The sequence below is a fragment of the Sturnira hondurensis genome, unplaced genomic scaffold, assembly GCF_014824575.4.
Source record: "Sturnira hondurensis isolate 20B ecotype Veracruz unplaced genomic scaffold, ASM1482457v3 Scaffold0018728, whole genome shotgun sequence".
NCBI classification, from domain to species: Eukaryota; Metazoa; Chordata; class Mammalia; order Chiroptera; family Phyllostomidae; genus Sturnira; species Sturnira hondurensis.
This window is the reverse complement of record NW_028091359.1, coordinates 7,032,775-7,055,674: the sequence shown is the minus strand read 5'-3', so window position 1 is coordinate 7,055,674 and position 22,900 is coordinate 7,032,775. Positions and strand designations below refer to the sequence as shown.

General features: G+C 47.8%; 1 protein-coding gene across 4 annotated transcripts in view; it reads left to right on the top strand.

Annotated features, from left to right (window-relative positions):
• The window catches only part of PITPNC1 (phosphatidylinositol transfer protein cytoplasmic 1), a 240,208-nt gene that overhangs the window by 196,469 nt on the left and 20,839 nt on the right, over positions 1 to 22,900 (top strand). The gene's annotated exons all lie outside the window — the stretch shown is intronic.

Below are 22,900 nucleotides of genomic sequence, written 5' to 3'. Positions count from 1 at the left end.
AGCAACATGCAGCCACTCACAATATGTTTGGACTCTGGGCCCCAGACTCATCCTTGAGCTGTAACACATGGGCCTTGAAACTCTTCTCTCGGGTTCATCAAGGCTGATTTCAGACACAATAAATAAGCCCGTTAAAAATAAATTTCACCTTCGCACACACTGGGCTGCCAATGGGGTTCACGTTTTTCTGCCTCCGTAGTTCCAGATTAATTTGGATATAAAGGTCTAACCTGAGCTTAGCAAATACCAAGCGGCTCAATTGCAGGCCTGTGTGCTGCAGCCACCATCCCTTCCAAGACCAGGAGAGGCTGATGTAAAGTGCTCTCGGTTCTACTTTAAAGGCAGAGCTTTTTAATGTCATCAGTTTAAACTACACTCTGCAGCCAGCCGCACTTGTGAATTTTCAGAAAAACAAAGTGAATGCTCTGTGTGTCACGTGGGCCTGCTGAAGAGGAGAAATGGCCTCCTCTGTCTCCCCACACAGAGGAGACATTTCTGTGGTTTCACGTCAAGTCCAGCAGTAGGTACAGGCCTTCAGTGATGTGCAGAGCACCGTGCAATATATTGGGTGAAGCTGTCCTTCCTGGACATCTGGCCTCTTTGGGAGCTCAGGCCTTCCAGAAAAGCAGTGTCGCCAGAAAACCCTGAACTAATTTTAGCTCTTCTTCTCAGATCGCCCTGGGGGGGGGGGGGGTCCTGCCTGTTGCTCAAGGAGCTCCCTCCTGATTCCATGGAAAGTCTTAGGACAAATATGGAATACTAATGAGGAAGTCAACAAGCTTGTTTCTGATCAGTGGAGCCTGACTCATTTCCCTGCGCTTCGAGCTCCCGGGGACCCCCACTGGGGAGCTTGTTTGCATGGACACAAACATTCCACTTTGTCTTCCGGCTTCTCTGGGTCATAGTATTCTTCTCTGGATGCAGTTTGACTAAGGAAATGAGGGGTAAATTGTCACTCATCCAATAGTTTTTCACTGGGTACTCACTGAGTGTGACATGCAGTGTTAAGATGGGGATGTGACAATGGGCAGAAGAGACACTGAGGGTCCCTTCCCTCAGGACTTCCCCCACACACACACACACACATCTCGCAGCAGAGACATACAATAAAGAAATAACCACCTGCGTACACAAAGGGAAACTGAATTTGGAAGGAGGGGATTGGGAAAGAAGTTCTAAAGGAAATGATATGCTGAGCGCCCACAGAATGGAAAGTACTTGGGGGGCTGTGCTCCAGGCAGAGGTGGCAGCCTGCGTGGGAGCCCCAAGGTGGCACGAATGAGGCAGCAAGGGGAGGCCAGGACAACAGTGAAACAAGGAAGAACGGCGCCCAGGAGGCTGGATTGCGGGGACAGGACTGCGGTGAAGGCGCGTAGATTTTATTTCATTCAAGAGCAACCGAATGCCTGTTAAGAAATCAAATGATATGGTTTGATTCATGCTTTTGGAAGATTGCTCTGGGTGGAGAGTGGCCTGGAAGGGAGCAGAGTGGAAGTCAGGAAACCCCCGAGGTCATTGGCATGGTCTACATTATTGGTCATTTAGGTTCTATGGTGGCTTGGACTGGAGGGCTGGGAGCAGATGGTTGTAAGGTACATTTTGAAGGCAGAATTGACAGGGATTAGGTCTGGACTGGATGTGAATATGAGGGAAAAGGGAGAGTCAAGGAAACCTTAAGGTTTATGGTGTAGACAGCCAGTAGGTGGGGATGAGGAGAAATGATTTTGGAGAAAGACGGATGGACCTCGTGATGCCAGTGAGACATCTAAGACAAAGAGGAAAGAGTCCGGCGCTTAGTCAGGAGATCTGGGCTGGAGACGAACTTGGGAGTGCTTCACTAATAGACAGTATTTAAAATCCTGGGTGTGAAGGAGTGGGGAGACGGTGTAAAGTATAACGGGAAAGGGGCTCAGGTGCGAGCACTGAGGGGTGGCAGCATTTGGAGACCAGGAAGAGGATGGGGAAGCCGCAGGAGTCTCCCAAAAATTGGCCGGAGAATTAGAAGAAAAACAAGGAGAGTGTACAAGGAAGGCAAGTGTCAAGAAAAGAGTGACTGTACTCTTGCTGTTGTGAGATCCAGTACGACAATAATGGAAAACTGTCCTGCAGACAAACAGTCTCAGCTGGGGGCAGTCTTGCCCCACAAGGATGCTTGTAATGTCTAGAGACATTTCTGGTTGTCACAACTTGCAGGTGCTACTGGCAACTAGTGTGTAGAAGCAAGAGATACTGCTAAACATCCTATGATGCAGCGGTCTCCAACCTTTTGGGCACCAGGGACCAGTTTTGTGGAAGACAACTTTTCCATTGTCCAGGGTGAGGGAGTGGTTTCAGGGTGATTCAAGTGCATTACAGTTAAGCTCACCTCCTGCTGTGCAGCCCAGTTCCTAACAGGCCCAGACTGGTAGCGGTCCCCGGCGTGGAGGTTGGGGACCCCAGCTATAAAATGCACCAGACAGCCCCCACAACAAAGAACTGTCTGGCCCTAAATGTCAGTAGTGCCAAGACTAGGAACCCTGCCCTAGAGGAAAAGGTCACTGGGGAGGAATGGAAGTCAGAATTCAGCTCATCACACCCAGAGCCACCCCATGTGCCCTGGAGTCTTTGGGTTACTTAGTGGACGTGGAAGAAAGAGGCCCCAGACCGCTCAGTACAGGACACTTGTCAAGGATGGCTTCCCAGAGCGTCACCCTGCGTTGCAGATAGAATTCTTCTTGCAGTTAGACCACAAAGGAAAAGGCATAATTGAGAGCCTGCAATAAAATCTTAGGAAAAGGATGCTCTGTGGGACTCCCTGGTGACCCCAATCCCACCGTCCTTCAACTTCCAGAATCCAGACTGCAGTGGGAACCCACCAAAATAGAGAGAAGTGAGTTTTCTAGGCTGTTTTTGGTTGAGTGTCACTAACCAGGGACTGAAAATAACAGCCAATTCAGAAGGCAAACTATTTCCAAATAAATGTCTCCTCAGTACACTGTAAATAATTAACACCCCCTTCTCCACTCCCAAGTGCTTCTTTCTAAAACAAAATCTAACCCATGTCACTTCGTGCTTAAAATCCCTCGCTGGCTGGGAGGAAGCCCAGCCCCTTGGCATGGCCCTCTGCCTTCTCCACTCCCTGGGCCTCCCCCCCTCGGTGCCACTCCCCTGGGGAGCATCATCCAGCCCTTCCTCTTTAGAGGGCAGCTCAAACATGACCTCTCCAGAGGGCCTTCCTGGGCCCCCGGCACCCCAGCCCGCAGTCAGCGGAGTTCTGGTCTGTGGGTGCTAGATGGTGCCAGCTCATGCTTGCTCACAGTTACATCGAGAGCTCCATGAAGACAAGAGCTGTCTTCTTCGTCACCACACCTCAGCAGCTGGTTCAGCGCTGGCATACAGCAGATGCTCACGGAATGGTTGTTGANCCCAGCCCCTTGGCATGGCCCTCTGCCTTCTCCACTCCCTGGGCCTCCCCCCCTCGGTGCCACTCCCCTGGGGAGCATCATCCAGCCCTTCCTCTTTAGAGGGCAGCTCAAACATGACCTCTCCAGAGGGCCTTCCTGGGCCCCCGGCACCCCAGCCCGCAGTCAGCGGAGTTCTGGTCTGTGGGTGCTAGATGGTGCCAGCTCATGCTTGCTCACAGTTACATCGAGAGCTCCATGAAGACAAGAGCTGTCTTCTTCATCACCACACCTCAGCAGCTGGTTCAGCGCTGGCATACAGCAGATGCTCACAAAATGGTTGTTGAATGAATGAGTGGAAGCCAGGGGCTTTGTTTTTCCTTCCAACAGCCACAATTTCAGAGCGAGCGCCATCAAAGAAAATGAATTGGTTGCCATTAAGCTAACAGTTGTGAATCACAGCTCCATTTTTTTTTTTTTTTTTAAATCTGAGGCACACAGCTTTACGGGCTTTTTCTTCCAATCCATCTTTATAAGTTGACTGTGTCAGCATCATAAATAGGAATGCGTTTTCTGTGGAGCAAGCTGCTGTGCCAGTGGGCTGAGCCTGCTCAGAGATTTTTGATGCTTAGGAATTCAGACCTGGGGTATCTAGGTCACTTCCCTCCACCCAGCTGCCGTCAGACACGCCACCATCCAGACCCAGGAAGAGGATTAAAGCACTCTTTTCTTTTCCCATTTCTCCTTGGAAAATTTCTCCCAGCCATACAATCAAGAATGCTGCTCTCCATAAGGTGACCGGAGCTGGGAATTTTCCTCCGGGTGCCCTCTGCCTGGTGGCCGGGATCAGCTGATTGCCTTGCCCGGTGGTCTCCAAGTTCTCTTTTTTTCCCAGAGCTGCAATTTCCTATACACCTTCAGAGCCTGAGCTTCACCTCCCTAGAACCTCTTCCTCTCAAGTTTTGTTCTCTCGTATCTATCGCAGAACTCTGCAGGGCGTCACTGTATTAAAAAAAAAACCAGTGTGATTTCTCAGGCACAGAGAGTACATCCATCAGTCTCAACACAGCCCCACCAAGGCCCCGTCCCCGTCAGTTGGAAAGCTCTTTGTGCCAAGTCGCATGAGCACCACCAACGCAGCAAACAGGAGGTGAGGCCAAAACCCAAGCAGGTTGTGCTTGTTATGTGGGTGATATGGGGGTTGTTGCCTCTTATCAAGACTGTCCCGACCCTTTGAAGCTCTGCCACGGTTTCCAGGTGAAGATCGCAGCCCCGGAAGGAGGAACTCGGTACACTAAATTGCGGAACACCCGCAGAGGGGTGGGCAGTGGGGCAAGCAGTGCCCCGTACCTGCAAAGCTGAGCAGCTTAGGGTGCACGGACTCATCTCAACACCCGCTGAGGGCTAGTGCAGCCCGGACCACCTCCGACAGTCAGACTTAGAGAGCTCTAACTGGGGCGTTTCGTGTTGGCTCATGCATAGTCCATTGCTCTCCCTCCTGGATTCACTGCTTGATTCCTAAGGTTTGGCTTCCTTCATAAGGCAAGGAGTGACCAGAGAAAATGACATCTCTCTTGGCCTCCTCAAGGCTGCCACCCGCGGCACCCCCAGAGACACCAATGCTCCCCCAGAGGGCATAGCAGCTTCTGAATTTTCAGACATGCCTTGAGCGGAAAAGAGGAAAAAAGAAAAAAAAGAAATGTAATTCCCTGGTGAAAGAAGTTTAGAAATAGAGGATTTTTGTGTGCATGTGCTTTTGTCTTTTTTTAAATCTTCATTGATAAATGCAAAGCCAAGAGGAGTCTGTAGACCAGTGATTCTCGATTAAGGGTCAGTTTGCCCCCCAGGGGACCTCTGGCAATGTTGGGAGGTATTTTTGATTTTTGCCACTGAGGTGGGGGGTGTTTGGCATCTAGCAGGCAGAGGCCAGAGATGCATCTAAACATCCTACAATGCACAGGTTGCCCCCCGAGCTGTATTATCCAGCCCGAAATGTCAGAAGGGGCGTAAGTCAAGAAACTCTGCTATAGACCAGTCCAAGGAAAGGAAATGTACTAAAGCCTATTGGCAGTGGGATTCATTCATGAGTTTCCTTAATTTGCATTTATTAAGTGCCTGCCCTGCGCCAGGCACTGTGCTAGGCACTGAGGCAACATAGGCCATGGTTGTGTCTAATCTCTACCATCCCTTGAACTTGATGCTCTTTTTTACAGGAAAAGCAAGTCCCTCTTTCCCTTCATTGTGAGGGATGTAAAAGCAGTCTCCATCTTACCAGGGATAAGTAGAGCATAGTAATTTTAATGGGGAAATGTACAGTGTTTGGGACCCAAGTAGCAATGAAGGACAAAGGATAACAGCTTTCCTAGAAGCATGGGCCCCTGAAGCGGTACAATTGAATGTAGGACAGTGCAGGGGACTTCTGGGCAGAATTTGATTTAGACCCTTCCCCCTTGAGCTGGCTGACCAAGGGGAGGGGCCTGTTCCTGTCAGCCCCTGGCACGAGATACCGCCTGGACTGAGAAACCCTTTGCGGCCAGTCCACTGGTCACGCCAATCTAATAAATACCTGCTGAACGCTCTCTTAAGGGAGAGAGAATGGAACAAAGAGAACTATATCTAACTTTCCCAATAACTGTCAGGGGTGAGAGATTAAGTGCTATTTGCTCAGTACAACGGGCCTCCAGAAAAGGAACGGACAAGTAAATATTGTCATACTGAGCTGTACCCTTCAGTACAAAGTGCTTTGTCCAGCCCACTCAGCTCCCTCAAATTATAAATGTTTTCATTTTGGTCCATATCTTAGCGCTTGAGGGTGGTAGAATTTTCACGTAGCTCCCCGTGGCCAGATTGAGCGCAGCTGCCTCATGCTGGGGTGTGTAGTTGAGTTCAGTTGGTTGTGTTGTTATTGTCATTTCCCCCCTTTTCCCTCACCCATCTGTTCCTTTCTGAGAATAGCGCAGCTGTTTTATGATGGGTTCCAAGTGACTGGGGTGCTGGGCGCCTCTTGGGTAATAAGAGGGCTGACTGCACCATTGTTGTGGGGAGAGGGGAGGAGGCCTCCACTACCAAAGTGCTCCCCAGTGATCACCCCTAGACGTGGGGTCCAAGCCTGCAAAGGAGATTGTCATGGGGAGGGTCCCCAGCAGTTGCTGCACCGCAGGACCCTGGGCGCAACCTCTGCACAGGGTCTGCTGAGGCCAGTGCCATTAGAGAGGGAGGCACTTGGTGGCAGCTTCTGGAAGTGGCTAGAGCAGTAGATGATAAGGAGTACTATGAAAGGAAAGAAGGAGAACATTTTTCAGTTGAAGATTCTGTCCTTGCTCCCTCAGAAGCCCGGAATACGCAGGTGTTATTTCCCAAGGGGTCAGCTGTCCTCCCCCGCCTCCCGGTGGCCCCTAAGAGGAAAGCAGCATGTGGCTGCCATGTCTTCACAAGTGGGGAGCCTGGGTGATTGCCTGGGAAACTGGCCTTTTCTCTCCTGATCCTCCCCTCACAGTTGGGCATTGCACTGTGCATCTATCCAGGTTGATGGTACTGGGGGCGGAAGGGGGGCGTTGTCCAGTACCCGGTCTCCAGCCCAGTGAGAGGCTTAGATGATCTTTGAGCGGCTTCCTCTGTGTGAGAATGAGGGTCCAGTCAGCCTGGCCAGGAAGGCTGGAAGGAAACACTGCCATTCCTTAGATCTCCGAGAACAGATCATCTGTGCAGATGCTATGAGAGGCCTTGAGTGGGGATGTAGCCTGGGGAACAAAATGAAAGTAGGACACTCAGCTTTAAGAAGCTTAGACAGTTGGGAAGAGAAGGCCTCACAACAGAAAAGGCTAAGCAACAGCACAGCAACAGCACAGCCTGAGGCAGCCGCAGGAGAAGTTCCCCCGGGAGATTCACTCCCTGTGCTTGGTGGTCACCTCGATGGCAAGGAGGGGCAGCTCCGGACAAGGGGGGTGGCCAGGGCAGGCCTTCTGAGAGCAGCAGAACCTGAGCCGGGCCTTCAGACAGTGTTTATCTTTATTGTTCATCCGTTCAGAAAGTAGTACGTGATCTTTGTAAAAAAAAAAAAAAAAAAAAAAAACTCCAACGTGCTATAAATAAGTAACATTGAAAACAAATGTCCTATGGCTCCTCATCACACAGATAGCTGTTGCTCAAGTCGGTGTTTATGATGTTTATACTTAAACATGATGCATAAATTACATTGTTTTCTGCAAATAAACTCAGTGCCCACCACTGTGCAACATGCACTTTCTCACCAATGCTAGAAGCTTGCAGTCTCCTGGGGAAGCGCACTTCTCTCTGGCGGGTTGGGTGCTGGTGTGTAACGTGCCATTGCCCGGTGTGTCCTCTGTGGGCCAGGCCCCGTTTGGTGGACATTTAGGCTGTGTCCACCCATTTACTGCAGGAAACATCCTCACATGACCTCCCGTGGGCCTTGTTCTAATGTTTCTGGAAAATAAATTCCAAAAGTGAGATTGTTGCGTCAGTGCTAGATGCAGCCAAAGTGCCCCACTCAAAACTGCACTGAATTACCCTCTGACCCGCACCTGCATGGGAGCACACTGAGGTCTGAAGATGAGGAAGATTGGAAAGTCAGTACAGTGAGTGAGGGCACAGGCAGTGGCCGAGGTAGGAGTCCCAGTGCGTCGTTAAGGGGCAGTTGGTATCTGTCTGGCTGAGACAGAAGAGCCTTGAATGTCCAGCCAAGCAATTTGGATTTTTTATTTTGCAAATAGCCGAGGGCTTTCAAAGCAGTGTCATCAGCCGTTATGCAAGGGAGAGAGGCTCACTCTCTCAGGGGGTGCTGAGGGAGGCTTCTGGACCCCAAACAGTTTAGGGCCCTCCTGTCCATCAAGCTACTTCTCTCCCTTTTCCGCTCCCCCTTTGGTGAACAAATCACCTTCAGCCATCTTGACAGCAATAGTATTTTGTAATGAAAAGAAGCCTTAGGAAATAAAACAACACGAAACAGTAGTCCAGTCACCAACAACCTTGGTTATATCATTTTTAAACCAATAATGGGCACCTCATTTCCCAAGGAACAAATAGCTGTTCTCTTTCAGATCTCATTTCTCCCACATAAGCGGGCTGGGTCACCAAGTCTTACCCGAGCACATGTCTAGGGCTGGTTTTTAAAGTCCCTGCTGTTCTTTTGGCCTAAAAATATGGAGCCCCCTGAAATGTTTTACGCAAAGCCGATTGTTACTAGGAAAACAGTAGTGCCCAACTCCATCCTGGGGAAAAGTGCTTTGTTTTTAACTTTTCAAGGGAAGAAATTGTTAACTGCCACAGTAGTCTGCATGAAGCAGGTCCCCCAGAATTCCGTGCCCAGAGTAGCAGCGGCAGATCTTATCCATTGGATTTGATAGTGAAATGCCAGACCAAGTAGGTCAAACAAAATTGAGGTAAATGAATTCCTAAATTCCAGGTCAAAACCAGAGATTCCAAGTTTCTGCCAGGAGTGGGGTTGCTAGTTATGGCGTTGAGTCACTGGCGCCATAGAAGGAGGCTTCGGGAAAATGGCTCCATGTCCCAAAAGGGAAGGATTCATCCAAGCAAAGCCCCCGTGGAAGGGAGAAGCCCTCCAGCTTGCTGGAGAGGGGTGAGTGCAGGAGGCAGCCCCTGGGATCTGTGGATGGGGGTTCTCAGCCCATGCTTCCTGTGTGCAGATGGCCCAAGGTCATAAGGGGCCTAGGCCTTGGTCATACAGCCATGGCACTTCATCCTCCCCAGTTACTGCATCTTGAACGTCTCCCTCCCTCCAAATAAATGGGTGGATGGAGAGATGTGGTGTGAAGGGCGAGGCATTAAAATGACTAGCGCTGTCCTCGGCACCTGGTAAGCCTCCTCCCCTCTTTGACTCTGACATGGACATCAGCAGGTGTGTGGCTGGGATGGGGGCTCAGTAGAAACCGTGTGTCTCTGGAAAGTGGCTGCAGTGGGTGGTGCTGCGGGACTTTGTGTGCTGCTTCTGATTTGTTGGCATGAACAGAGAAGAGAAGCAGAGGGTTGGGTCCAGTCGCTCCAGTTCTCCAGATCACAGAATCCTCCGCAGGTACAGTGAGATCCTTCAGGAAACAGAGCCATTGGTACTGCTGAGACTTTTTTAAATGGTGTTGTTTATACATGTGTTATTATTGTTGTTTGACCTAAATTCAGAATGCTACGTGTCTCTGATACTTGACTTTGAAGAAACCTTAGAAGTTACATTTACTGTTCATGTGTCAGCCCGGGTAGCCTGCGGCCCTGGGGTCCCAGGAGGGCACCCAACGATCTCTGTGTAAATGCACCAGGTTTGGGGAAATAGCCCCAGAGCAGAGTCACTCAGCCTTTTTCATGCCATGACACACGTGGGAAAGGATCCATTTTGACCTGCATGTCAGGGAGGAGCTCCGGGTCACAGATGACCAGCCCCCGGGGTCAGAAGGTCCGGTCTGTTTACCCAAGAGCAAGAGGAGCTGTGTTTTGTCCGGCCTACTCTCCATTCAAGGCAGGGCAGCTTCCACTCAGGAGACACCTGTTTTCTGTACTTGGTTTACACCCATTTCATTGTTATTTTAATTTTGTGGCGGGAAAAGGAAATAGCAACCTTACACCTGGGAGACTGCCCGTCCCCCAAGGAGGGCGGGGTCAGTACCGGGGAATTTCATTTGTGCCTTTGGGAATCTGATAGCACCTGTGGGGTCACATCCCCTGCTCTCCCTGCCAGCCAGTGGCACTGATTACAATACACGTTTTCTCCTGAACTGCTTCCGAGTTGGGGACTGGCTTCAGATCAACAATCTAAGTTTATTTCCTCCAATCAAAGACTCTGATCAGTGTCCACCAGGCGCTCTGGCCTGGTGTTGTCCACGCCCTTTCCCAGCCTGCACTCTCCGAGTCCACAGCTGCAGCTCTGGGAATAGAGGAGCGGTATTTTTCCCCTTGAAAAGTAAGACCTGACCCAGTGATTCTCTCTGGCACTTTCTCTATTTATTCAGACTCCAAGTACAACTGTTCAGCTTCTGCTCCAAAAATATCCAGGAAAGCATAGGTGTTATTAAGTCACTTGTCTTCATCTGTTCTTGCTAAGGGGCTCAAAGAAAGACATGCAATTACTAGGTCATTAACTTGGGCCTCAGAAGTTTCAACAGATTTCTTACAGAATTGCTAAACCCAGCTTTAGAGGGATGATGGGAACTAACTTTTGAGAAAAACGAGTCATTTATTCAGTTATATCATTTAACCCTAACAACCCAGAGGATAGATATTGTCTCCATTTTATAGATGAGGAAACTGAGGCTCAAGGACTCTAAGTAACTTGCTGGAAATTTCGGGAAGCCTAGATTCAAACCCCAAAATGTCTAACCCCAAAGATTCTGCTTGCCTTCCCCCACCAAGTGAGCTTCCTCAGATGAAACTCAAGGCACAAGCAACTGTTGTCTGTCCTGGAAAACACACTAGAGACTTGTTTCCTCCTTGAATGTACCTCATTAACCCAAGTCTCACTGAGCATGTGAAAGGAGGATCTTGGGGAATCACGGGGTAGGTAGGAAGAGGGGCCTGTCCAGTCCTTGGTTACCCCTCTTGGGTTTAATGATCTAACAGACCTCTACTCCCCATCCTTTTGGGGGAAATTTCCTCTTTATGAACAGTGCAGAAAATAGCAGATTGGACAAAAGTGAACCTAGTCTGGACAAAGAAAAACTGACCATCTTACAACTGAGTGATGCAGGGACCTATTACAGGGGCAAAAAGTTAAACCCCGCTCCCCAAGAATACACCCACAGACCTAGCCTGAGAAATATCCCTTTTCTCATTTTCTTGTCCCAGCAGTCTTAGAGTTAAACAACTTGTCCAAGTACATACAGGTAGTAGTTGCTGAAGCAGAGATGTGAACCCAGGGATGTCTCATCCCAAAGCCTTTTCAGACCCTCCTCGATTCTGCCCCATGGAATCCAGGACCCAGCAGAGGTGCTTCCGGGCCCAGTCAGCATTGAAATATATTGTGTTGTACATTGAAGGTTGAGATAACCCAAGGAATCCACTTCTCACTTTACCTGCTTTGTGTATTGGGATTCCAAATGATATCATATTTGGAAAATATGGTTCTAAAGCCAAAATGAATTTGAAATCAGTTCCACTTTTAAAATGGAAATCCTTTACTGCTTTTGAATTACAAGTGGATTGGCTTATTGAACATCTCTGTCTCATCTCTGTTCAACAAGTTGGAGGTCCACGTTTCCCAAAATAATGCAGTACAGGAGGAGCAAGCTCCATTTAGGAACAGCTAATCCCATGCTGATGTCTGTTGCCACGTTGTAACTCGTCAGGAATATCTGTTAGTCTGCTATCAGCTTTTGACTTAATAAACTCAATCTATCGGTGGGCCAAACTGTACATCATCAGTATGGATCGGGGCTGTTAATGCTTCCTAGCCTGGGTGCAAACAGCACTGCCAAGGTCAGGGGGAGCGGGACAACGCTCAACGTGCAGCCTGGTGCAAAGGTGGCTGCCAACTGAGCCAGGTCCTGGCAGCCTTCCTTTATGGGAAGAGCTTAGCTCCCTGGCTCTCAGGAGAGCTGGTGCCTGGCCTGTCACTGTCACATGCTTGGCAAAGTGGGGGTCCCTTCCAGGGTGCGCTTTAGTGACCTTACTAGTTTTGAGGTTATCTTAAAAATATACAGTCCTCTCTGTCAGTGCTGAAAGGAGCAGGTCAGCATTATGCAGCAGATTGTTAGGGAGCCGTCTCTTGTTGCTCAGGAACTGGGAGTGAGGCTTAAAGCTGGGGACGAAGGAGTTAGGATTCCACATTCCACAGGCAGCTGCTAGTCCACCAAGGCCAGGTGCTCCCAGGGTCAACCCAGATGGCCCTTTCCCAGTGCTCCCAGCATCCACTTCTTCCCCCTTCCCAGTCATTATTTACAGATGGGGAGGGGCATTCCCAGAGTCACTAGGGGTATACTTCTTGCCTAACCCTAAAGCCATGTGGAGGGAATATTCAAAGAGATTCAATTACAGAAATAGGGTGTCTGCAAAAAAGCTGGCTATTTGCTGAGCTGCGACTCTGCAGGCCCACCCTTAGCGCTGCATCCCGCAAGATTGAAAAGTGGCCCCACTAGTTTGTAGGGGATCGGAGCGACCGATGCCTGCTGTCCAGCTAAAGATTTCTGAAGGAGGAGGCTCATGGAAGGTACCCATAGCAGGTGTTAAGGTGGAGAGTGAGTCTGGGAATAGGATCGGGGCATTCCCTTGGGCAGTCTTTGGGAAAAAAATGAAGAGTAATGTACTTTATAGGTTTGTTGTGAGGAGAATTCTGGGCTGTTTTCTCTGGTGCCAACTAATTCCCCAATTCTGACACTAAGGGGATGGGTTTCCAGCAGTTTAATTCTGACCCTCTCTACCTGGAGCTGATGTTAGATGCCCTGAGTTAAAGGGCTCAGTCCCACAAGACCACCCCATTTGAGATGCCAGATGCAAGTCCAAAACCACCCATTTGACTAACCAGGGGTTTCCAACACAGGCTCTGGTTCACAGCAAGGACTTAATAAACACTAGGTAGTATGATTATTTGTCCCTCCCATCTTTTTTCTGACCACCTTTCTTGGAGTTCTCTCTTCCCCCGACCCCCTTTATTTGTTGATTTTAGATAGAGAGGAAAGCGGAGACAGAGAGAAGCATCGATTTGTTGTTCCACCTATTTATGCATTTGCTGGACGCTACTTATATATGTCCTGGTGAGATAGAACCTGCAACTTTGGCATATTGGAATGATGCCGTATCCAACTGAGCTACCTAACCAGAGCTTGAGGTTGTTGCTCTCTCTCTTTCTCTCTCATTTTAAAGATTTTATTTATTTATTTTTTACAGAGAAGAGAAAAGAGGGAGAGAAGCATCAGTGCAAGAGAGAAGCGTTGATATGTTGCCTCTCTTATGTGTCTCAACTGGGACTTGAACCTGCGGCCTTTCACTTTGCAGGCCCACACCCAACAAACTGAGCCACACCAGTAGGGGGTTGGGGTTCTCTTGATTTAATTTTCTCCCTAGTCTATAAAAGCCACTGAAAATGGTCACCCTCAGAGCTCAGGGCTGCTGACTATTAAATTATTTTGTGGTTTGTGCTCCAATTTCCCATCCTCGTGCTCCCCATTCTCCAAGTACAGAGCTTCGAGTTTTCCTAGCACCGAATTACTATAACTGAGAAGGGCTCGCTGAACTATAACTCAGAATGCACAGTGAAGCAATCCCCCCACCACAACCACCCTTCATCTGCCTTTCTACTTGTCAGGCGGAGCTTAGGAGGGAAGCTTGTTTAAGGGAAGTACTTTGCCAACAAATAGCCCAAGCCACACCGTGCTTGTGGTACATTGTAGTGCCCAGAGCAGCCATGTAAAAAATAGCACTCTAGGTATTAACTGCTAACAAAGCAGGAATTGGCTGCTTCTAGCTACAATTGCATTTAGGGTTTTTTTTGGGGGGGGGGAGCGGGTTAAGCTGATGCATGGCAGTTGACCTTTTAAGTAAAGTTTTAGGTCAGTTCTCAAGCATACTCTGAAAGGTCCTTAGTTCAATTTCTTTGTTATTTTTTTCTTTTTCTTTTAAGATAATTTTTCTCTCATTTTTTTTTTATTGTTGTTCAAGTACAGTTGTATCCATTTCCCTGTCCCACCCATTCCCACCTCCCACCCTCGATCCTACCCCCCTTGGTTTTGTCCACGTGTCCTTTATACATGTTTCTTGACGACCCTTCTCCCTTTTCCCCCTGTTTACCCCTCTCCACCTCCCCACTGGTTACCATCAGTTTGTTCTTTATTTCAGCATCTCTGGTTGTATTTTGCTTGCTTGTTTGTTTTGTTGATTAGGTTCCACTTATTGGCGAGATCACATGGTAATTGTCTTTCACTGCTTGGCTTATTTCAATTAGCATAATGCTCTCCAGTTCCATCCATGCTGTCTCAAAGGGTAGGAGCTCCTTTCTTTCTGCTGCATAGTATTCCACTGTGTAAATGTACCTCAGGTTTTTTATCCATTCATTTACTGATGGGCACTTAGGTTGCTTCCAACACTTGGCTATTATAAATTGTGCTGCTATGAATATTGGGGTGCATAGGTTCTTTTGGATTGGTGTTTCAGATTCTTAGGGCATGATCCCAGCAGTGGAATTGCTGGGTCAAAAGGCAGTTCCATTTTTGTGTTCCGAGGAAATTCCATACTGTTTTCCACAAGTGGCTGCACCAGTGTGCATTCCCACCAACAGTGTACTATGGTTCCCTTTTCTCCACAACCTTGTCAGCACTTCTCATTTGTTTATTTGTTTATGACGACCATTCTGACCAGTGTGAAGTGGTATTTCATTGTGGTTTTAATTTGCATCTCTGATGACTAGTGATGCTGAGCATGTTTTCATATATCTCTGGGTCCTCTGTATGTCCTCCTTGGAAAACTGTCTGTTCAGGTCCTTTGCCCATTTTTTAATTTGGTTGTTTGCCTTCCTAGAGTGGAATGATGTGAGTTTTTTATATATTGTGGAGTTCAAACCCTTGTCTGAGGTATCATTTGCAAATATATTTTCCCATACGGTTGGTTCCTTTTCATTTTGCTGATGTTTTCTTTAGCCGTGCAGAAGCTTTTTAATTTGATGAGGTCCCACTGGCTTATTCTTTCCTTTATATCCCTTGCTCTAGGGGATATATCAGTGAAAGTATTGCTGCATGGAATATCTGATATTTTCCTGCCTCTCTTTTTCTCCAGGACTTTTATGGTGTCACGACTTATATTTAAGTCTTTTATCCATCTTGGGCTTATTTTTGTGTATGGTGTAAGTTGGTAGTCGAGTTTCATTTTTTGCACGTAGTTATCCAGATCTCCCAACACCATTTGTTGAAGAGGCTATTTTTACTCCATTTTATGCTTCTGCCCCCTTTATCAAATATTAATTGGCCACAGAGACTTAGGTTTATTTCTGGGCTTTCTATTCTATTCCATGGATCTATGTGTCTGTTCTTATGCCAGTACCAGACTGTTTTGATTACCATGGCCTTGTAATATAATTTCATGTCAGGTATTGTGATCTCTTAAAATTGCTGCGTGTTCCTTTTTTTTAACAGCACTATTGAGATGCTGTTCACATACCATACAATTCCCATTTGAAGTATGGAATTCAGTGGATTTTAGTATGTCCACAGACAGATACGTGCAGCCATCACCATAGCTGGACTTAAAACACATTCGTCACCCCTCAAAGAAACCCTGAATGGCTTAGCAATGACCACCTCCCGCCCCACTCTCTACCTTGCCCCAGCTCCCGGCAACCACTAATTTTTCTCTCTCTGTAGATTCCTCTGTTTTGGACATTTTGTATAAATGGGGCCCTTTAACATGTGGTCTGTTGGGACTAGCTTTTTGAAAGCTCCTTACTTTTTTTAAAAAATATTTTATTTATCTTTAGAGGGGAAGGGAAGGAGAGAAGGAGAGAAATATCAATGTATGGTTGCCTCTCGTGAGTCCCCTGTTGGGAACTGGCCTGCAACCCAGGCACGTGCCCTGACTGAGGATCGAACCGGGATCGTTTGGTTTGCAGGCCCGTGCTCAATCCACTGAGCTACACCAGCCAAGGCTAGCTCCTTACTTTTTATGGGTATCCCTTTTAAGGTTCAAGTTCAAGAAATCTTGGTCTAAAGTCAGGCCTAAATTTTACCTGGTTGAAATGGCCATCCTTTGGAAGGAATGAGAAAACAATATCTGTAATACCTTGGAGTCTTCAAGAAAATTTCCAGAATGCAAGGGGAAGAAATCTGACGTGTGTTTTTAGTTCACCCCTATTTTAGGTCCGAGCATTATATTATAGTTATGTAACGTAGTAGTTCCTAGCCAGTTACTACTTGGCCCTTTTTCATTTCACATTTATCAAAAACTTCTAATTTCAATTAACAGGGCAAGCCCTCTGTTGGATATGGTCCTTTGTGGTTCAAATTGAAAGCGTAATTAATCACGGAGACTTGATATCTCAGTGAAAGTCGGCTAGTATTCAGTCTGAGATGGAAGCACACTCCAGCCCCATTCCAGGGTCTCCTAGGGGCTTCTCCTTGTACTTCCCCAGTGTGAGACTGATTCTCACAAACACTGGTGCAGCTCTTAGGGCTGCACTAAGAACGAAGCCCGAGTGTTGTCACCCTTGTTCTGCTCTGTGCAAGTGTAAGACGCATGAGGCCTGAAGGTGTGCTTGACCTTGAGGAAGCCTTCTAAAGAAGATGTGCCCACACAGAAAGGGTAGCCTGTGGGGCCCATCTGGCCCCGGGGAGACAGTCCTGGCACCAGCTCACCTTCCTCCATACAGATGGGCTTGGACTACAAAGGTCCGATTTGCCATCTGCCACGCCTGGGGAGTGCCAGCAGGATCTGGCATCCGAGCTCTCATTGTGGACGAATTTAGAAGCCCCCAGCCAGAAGAGCCTGCAGCCTGACGGTCCCAGCCAGCCAGCTGCTGGGCAGAGCCCTCAGGCTCAAGCATTACTTTTAGAGAATTTGGCATCACCCCCTGGACCCTGGTGCAGCTGGGTAATGTGAGGTTCAGTGCGCCATGACCCAGCCAGTCAGCTGCGACCAAGTCTAACCCCCCAGTACCTGAGAGTGTGACCTTATTTGGAACTAGGTCTTTACAGAGATGATCTAGTTAAAGCAAGGTTGTGAGGACCCTTATTCAGTATGAGTGGTGTCCTTATAAAAGGGAGAAATTTAGACAGAGACTGACATGCCCAGAGGAAAGACAACATGAAGACATGCAGGGAAAATGCCATGTGACTGGGGTGTGCATCTATGAGCCAAGCAAGACCAAAACTGCTGCCAAACTGAACCACCAGAAGCAGACAGAAAGGCATGGCACAGGGTATTTATAGCCCTCAGAGGAAGCCAGCTCTGCCCACATCTGGATGTCAGGCTTCTGCTTCCACACCGGTGAGACCACACATTTCCGTTGTTGGGAACACCAGGTTGGTGGCAGATTGTTACTGCAGCCCTAGCAATCAAATACCACTTCCCCATTGGGATAAAGAGCCCTGTCTAGCTCGGAAGGCGAGTGGAAGGAGAGGATTGCACTTGTCTGTGTGTAGCTCTCAACTCTTCAAGAGGAAAGCTTTTAAGAAACCCCTAAGATGCTCACAGCCTGTCTGATCCATCCTGCTGCTGGGAGAGCTGCCCAGGGTGTTCACCCGCCAAGGTGGCTCCTGTGGATGCCACCATGTGGTCCCACAGCCCCTGTGGAATCGGTGAAATCGCTTCCCTGAGGGAGCAGCCTACAGCAGGGCGATGTCTTTGCTCTCTGCCTCATCATCCTGGAACCTGTCACTGAAACCTAAGACAGAGATGGAAAGGAGTTGGTTCTGAGACTGGAGACGCTCACTCAGGACCTGTCATAACGTCCCACAAGCAAAAACCCTAGTCTTGGGGTTTCTCCCACCACCGTTCTTATGGACATGGACAGGTGACAGCTTCTGGACAACGGAAGCGCCCACCAGCCTTTCACCGGCATGAGGATGCCTGCACGGTGTTTGGCAGTTAGGTTTACACGGGCGCTTATCAGCATTTTTCTGTGCACTAGACCGTGGGATAACCACAAAGTAATAATCATCCTACAGCACTTCGGGTGTTCCTGCTGCCTTCATTTGAGGAGCTTAATGAGATCCGAGGAAATTACACTACAGTATCTCTGAAGGCTGTTTCTGTATCACACGCCCTTATCTCTCTGGCCCATCTCCTGGGTTGTCAGATGCCATCTACCGGGTGTTGGACTGGAGGCTTCCCCCACATTATCCAATTTAAGCCCGGCAGCAACCCCACAAGGGAGTTAGCATGAACACTGTCCTGCACACCGACTCCTCTGATACCCTGTGCCAGAATTTCAGATGGGGCCGTCCTGTCCACAGGGTGGAAGGTTTGGGAGCCCAAGTCTGGGAGTCACACGGCCCTGAGCTTAAATTCTGGAGGACTGTGGACAAGTCAGCAATCAGCTGAGGTCCAGGGTTCTCATCTGGAACAGGGGGGCAATACTGTATCTTACAGCAGTAGCTTACCCTTGGCCCTACGTGCAGGTCACATGGGGAGCTTACAATAAGCCGGATGGCCAGACTCCACTAAGGCCAATTACATCAGAAGCACGGGGGTGAGGGTTCACCTCGCTCCTCATCCCCAGCACTCTCACGGTTCTGAAGGCCAGAAGCCCTAAGTCAAGGTGAGGGTCCAGAGGAGGGTTCTTTCCTGCCTCTTCCTGCTCCTGGTGGCTCTTGGAGTTCCTTGGTTTGTGGCCGCCCTTCAGCCTCTGCCTCAGACTTCATGTGGCCTCTTCTCTATGTCTTTTCCATTTCTGTTTCTTATTAGGACACTTGTCACTAGATTTAGGGCCCACCCTCTTAATCTAGGATGAGCTCATTTCAAGATCCTTAGCCTTATTACATCTGCAAAGATCCTTTTTCCCCAGGTGAGTTCACGTCCAGAGGCCCCAGTGATGAGGGCATACCTTTTGGGGGGTCACCAGGTGACCCACTACAGAGAACTTTCACTGTATTTTCTGATTGCACTGGGTTGGGACCCAGGAGTTTCAATGTGTGTAATCTCTTAATCACAGTGAAGTCAAACCTTGTGTCCTTTTAAAATAGGCCAAATCCTAAAACCAAACTGTAGGAAGGTCCCAGCAGTTTTTAGCATCAGAGATAAAGGGGGAGGCTTATAAACCTCATTTTAAAGTAAACCTGGACATGACCTGGCTGGTGTAGCTCAGTGGATTGAGCGCGGGCCTGCGAACCAGATGATCGCGGTTCCATTCCCAGTCAGGGCACATGCTTGGGTTGCAGGCCAGTTTCCGGCAGGGGCCAGTTCCCTGCAGGGGATGCACGAGAAGCAACCATACATTGATGTTTCCTTCCTCTGTCCTTCCCTTTCCCTCTAAAGATAAATAAATAAAAAATATTTAAAAAAATAAAAAATAAAAAATAAAGTAAACCTGGACATGAAAGTTTAAAATGTAAAACAACCCAGTTCTTTTATAACGAACAACATAAGTGATGAAACAGTTTAAATCAGGGCCAAAATACTGTAGCAGTTATAGAAGCACAAACCAGAAATTTTTTAAATAAAAAATTTTTTTAAGGTTTTAAAAAAGGTCAGCTGATATGTAAAATGGACAGTGTAGGCATTTATGTTCACAAAGTCGAGTGAGAAAACGAGACTTAAATGGTTTGGGGAGGAATAGGTAGTGGGGGTGAGAAACGGGAGATGGGGCCCAAATGGGGAACAGGAGAAAAGTGCAGCCAGAACATTTGAGCTAAGACCCGAAGGTTAGATTTTTCTTTTCCTCATCTTCATTCACAGGCATTCAGTTGGAAGTTCATGTCTGATCTTGGATTTAGATTAAAGGAGTCCTCTGGTCCTCCCTTCCCTCCCTCTGGCTCTTTGAAAGTGAGTCCCTAATTATAGGCCGCATCTGAGATTTCCTAGATGGAATCAGCTGCTGTAGATATGACACCAGACTTGCAAAGAATCAGCACACTGTTGCCATAAAAAGCCCAATTGTTAATTGCTTCTTTGGCGTCTGGCTATAGCAAAATAACACCCTCTCCCTGTTTCGTATTAAAAGTAAATGTAGTGGAAAGAACATTGGGCTAGAATCAGGAAAGGCTGAAATTCTAGTCCCGGACCTGTTACCAAGCACCTGTGGTTTGGGGCAAAATATTTCACTTCCCCTTTGGGCTTCAGTGCCCTTAACCATAAAACTGAGGACATGAAACCAAATCGTCACTTCGATCTTAAAAATCCTATTCTGTATCTTGAGAATACAGTGCATTTCTCATTTCCACCTAGCCTTTCTCTAAAACCTTCTTTTGCAATAGCCTACTGTGATTTTATAATTTTATGGTGCGATCAGGAGCCACACAGATGTAAGCATCTACATAATTTCTACTGTGCAGACAGTACCTTTCCGGTCTCATTCGGAACTGAAATTTGCTATGAGGTCCCACAGTCTGTAGCTGCCCTGGAAATGTGACCTACCAGTGTTCCACACTTGATACTGCAGAGTCTCGCTTTGTTCTTAGGAAGTCTGGAATGTACATTAGTGTGGCCTGAACTGACACAGCGTCTCTTCCGCCACACTGCATTGGTCAAAGCAAGCCAAAGGCCAGTCTAGATTCAGGGGGAAGACAGATAGCCTCCGCCCCTTGGGAAGAGGAAGAGCATGCTGGCGCAAGAGGGAAGGGGTTGGCAGTGACCATCTTTGGAGATAACCTACTGTATCCCTGGTGATACATCTCTTGGCTTATTGGTCGTCTCTTCTTATTCTTAACGGTGTTATGTGGTATAGAAGCACAGGGCAGGCAGGAATTAGTCCCATGGCATTAAACACCAAAGCTTTTACTACAAACTCCAGGGTGCTTTGGACTGTAGAGCTGGACACGTTACTCAGTCTTCACTGACCACCTGGGGAAGCACAGTCATGGTTTCCGCCTATGGAGTACTTGCTGTGGGCCAGATCCTGCGCTTGTGCCTTTTCCGTGTACTGTGTAATGAAAGTATCATAACATTTCCAGGCCTGTGCATTGAATTTCAGAGGCAGTTTCGGGGTTGGTTCAGGTGATAAAAAGACAGCGTGGCCAAGTTGATACCAAACAATCAAAAATGCTACCCACGCTCAGGATCAACAGCCCTTCCCTTCACAGAAGCACTCCATTGGGGTACTTACTATGCATCCTGTTTTCTTTCCCCCACTTCTAAAATCTCTTTTGTCGGTTTTGTATTCCGTTAATTATATATCTCTCCCACTCTGGTCCCTGTCAACTCCCGGGCCCACCATTTTCCTGCAATTGATGCAAGTTAGGAGGGACCCTGGGGGGAGGGCAGGGAACAGATATCATCAGCTAAAACAGCATAGCCAGTAAAATATAATTTTTTAAAANCCTTCACAGAAGCACTCCATTGGGGTACTTACTATGCATCCTGTTTTCTTTCCCCCACTTCTAAAATCTCTTTTGTCGGTTTTGTATTCCGTTAATTATATATCTCTCCCACTCTGGTCCCTGTCAACTCCCGGGCCCACCATTTTCCTGCAATTGATGCAAGTTAGGAGGGACCCTGGGGGGAGGGCAGGGAACAGATATCATCAGCTACAACAGCATAGCCAGTAAAATACAATTTTTTTAAAAAGAGATTATCCAAGTAGTGTTGAGTGTGTTCTCTGCGTGGAGGGAAGTTCTCTGCAACCACACACAGACCACACATACAGCTGAGGCCCTTTCACACCCCTCAGGACAGAGAAATCAGGTGGGGAGAGAATATACTGTGTAATTCCCCATTCCACATGGGGCCCACACTGTATATTCGGTAGACATGTGCTTAGGACAGTGACTATTCTATCACTTTATATAGCAAACCCAGAGCCAGTACACACACTGAAAAATCCCCCTGCAGTGACATGCAGCATTTTTCATAGTGGTTGTCTTTTTCACAATTTTATTGATACAAGATTTACATACCATAGAATTCAGCCCTTTTAAAGTGTTCAGTTCCATGGGTGTTAGCACACTTACAGGACATTGAACTACCACCTTAAATCTAAGTTTACAACATTTCTATCACCCCCAAAAGAAACTTTGTTCCCATAGCAGTCATTCCTGACTCGGATCCCGGCTCCTGGGGTCCACAGCGCTGTGGATGAGACAAGACAAATTCACATGCACTGTCGAGTCCTTTAGAGGAAAAGGGATGGCATGGCTTCTCTATCAAGGGGAGAATGCCTGACCCTTGCTTTGACAGGCTTTTATTGGGTTCAATTTGCACAGGAATATGGGGTGTATATGTAAAGCTCATCAATCATTGTCAGGCAGAAATGATTAAACAATAGGTAACATTCAGAGAACTATGAGGGCTTATTCTGAGTCAGAGTCAGATAGGTAAAAGGCCATAAAACTTTGGGGAACAAACTCACTTCCTGCTTGGACCCTTATCATTTAAATTGAGGGTAGCCCTGGCCGGCGTAGCTCAGTGGACTGAGCGTGGGCCTGTGAACCAGACAATCGCGGTTCGATTCCCAGTCAGGGCACATGCCTGGGTTGCAGGCCGGTTCCTTGCAGGCTAACTACCAGCATGGGACGCACAAAAGGCAACCATACATTGATGTTTCTCTCCCTTTCTCCTTCCCCTCTAAAGATATATAAATAAATAAAATCTTAAAAAAAAAATTGAGGGTATTAGCAAAGTAGGTTTCACAGGATTTTATGCATTCTTTCTTAGGTCTGATTGCCCTAGGGAACCTGCCCTTTCCAGCACAGGGCCACACCCACCTGCAGCATTGATTCAGGCTTAAGGCATTGTTTCAGGCTGAAGTCAGGCAGGGGAAGTAAGGCAACCAAGAGATTAGGAGACTTCTTGCAGACTGAATGAGGACTCAGGCTGTATCAAAGCCGAGGGGTGAGAGTCCATCATCCCCTTTTTTATAGCCCCCCAAGTCCTTCCCTGAGGGCCCCTTCATGACTGCGCCCGTCTTAGGTCATCCCTCTTTTTAG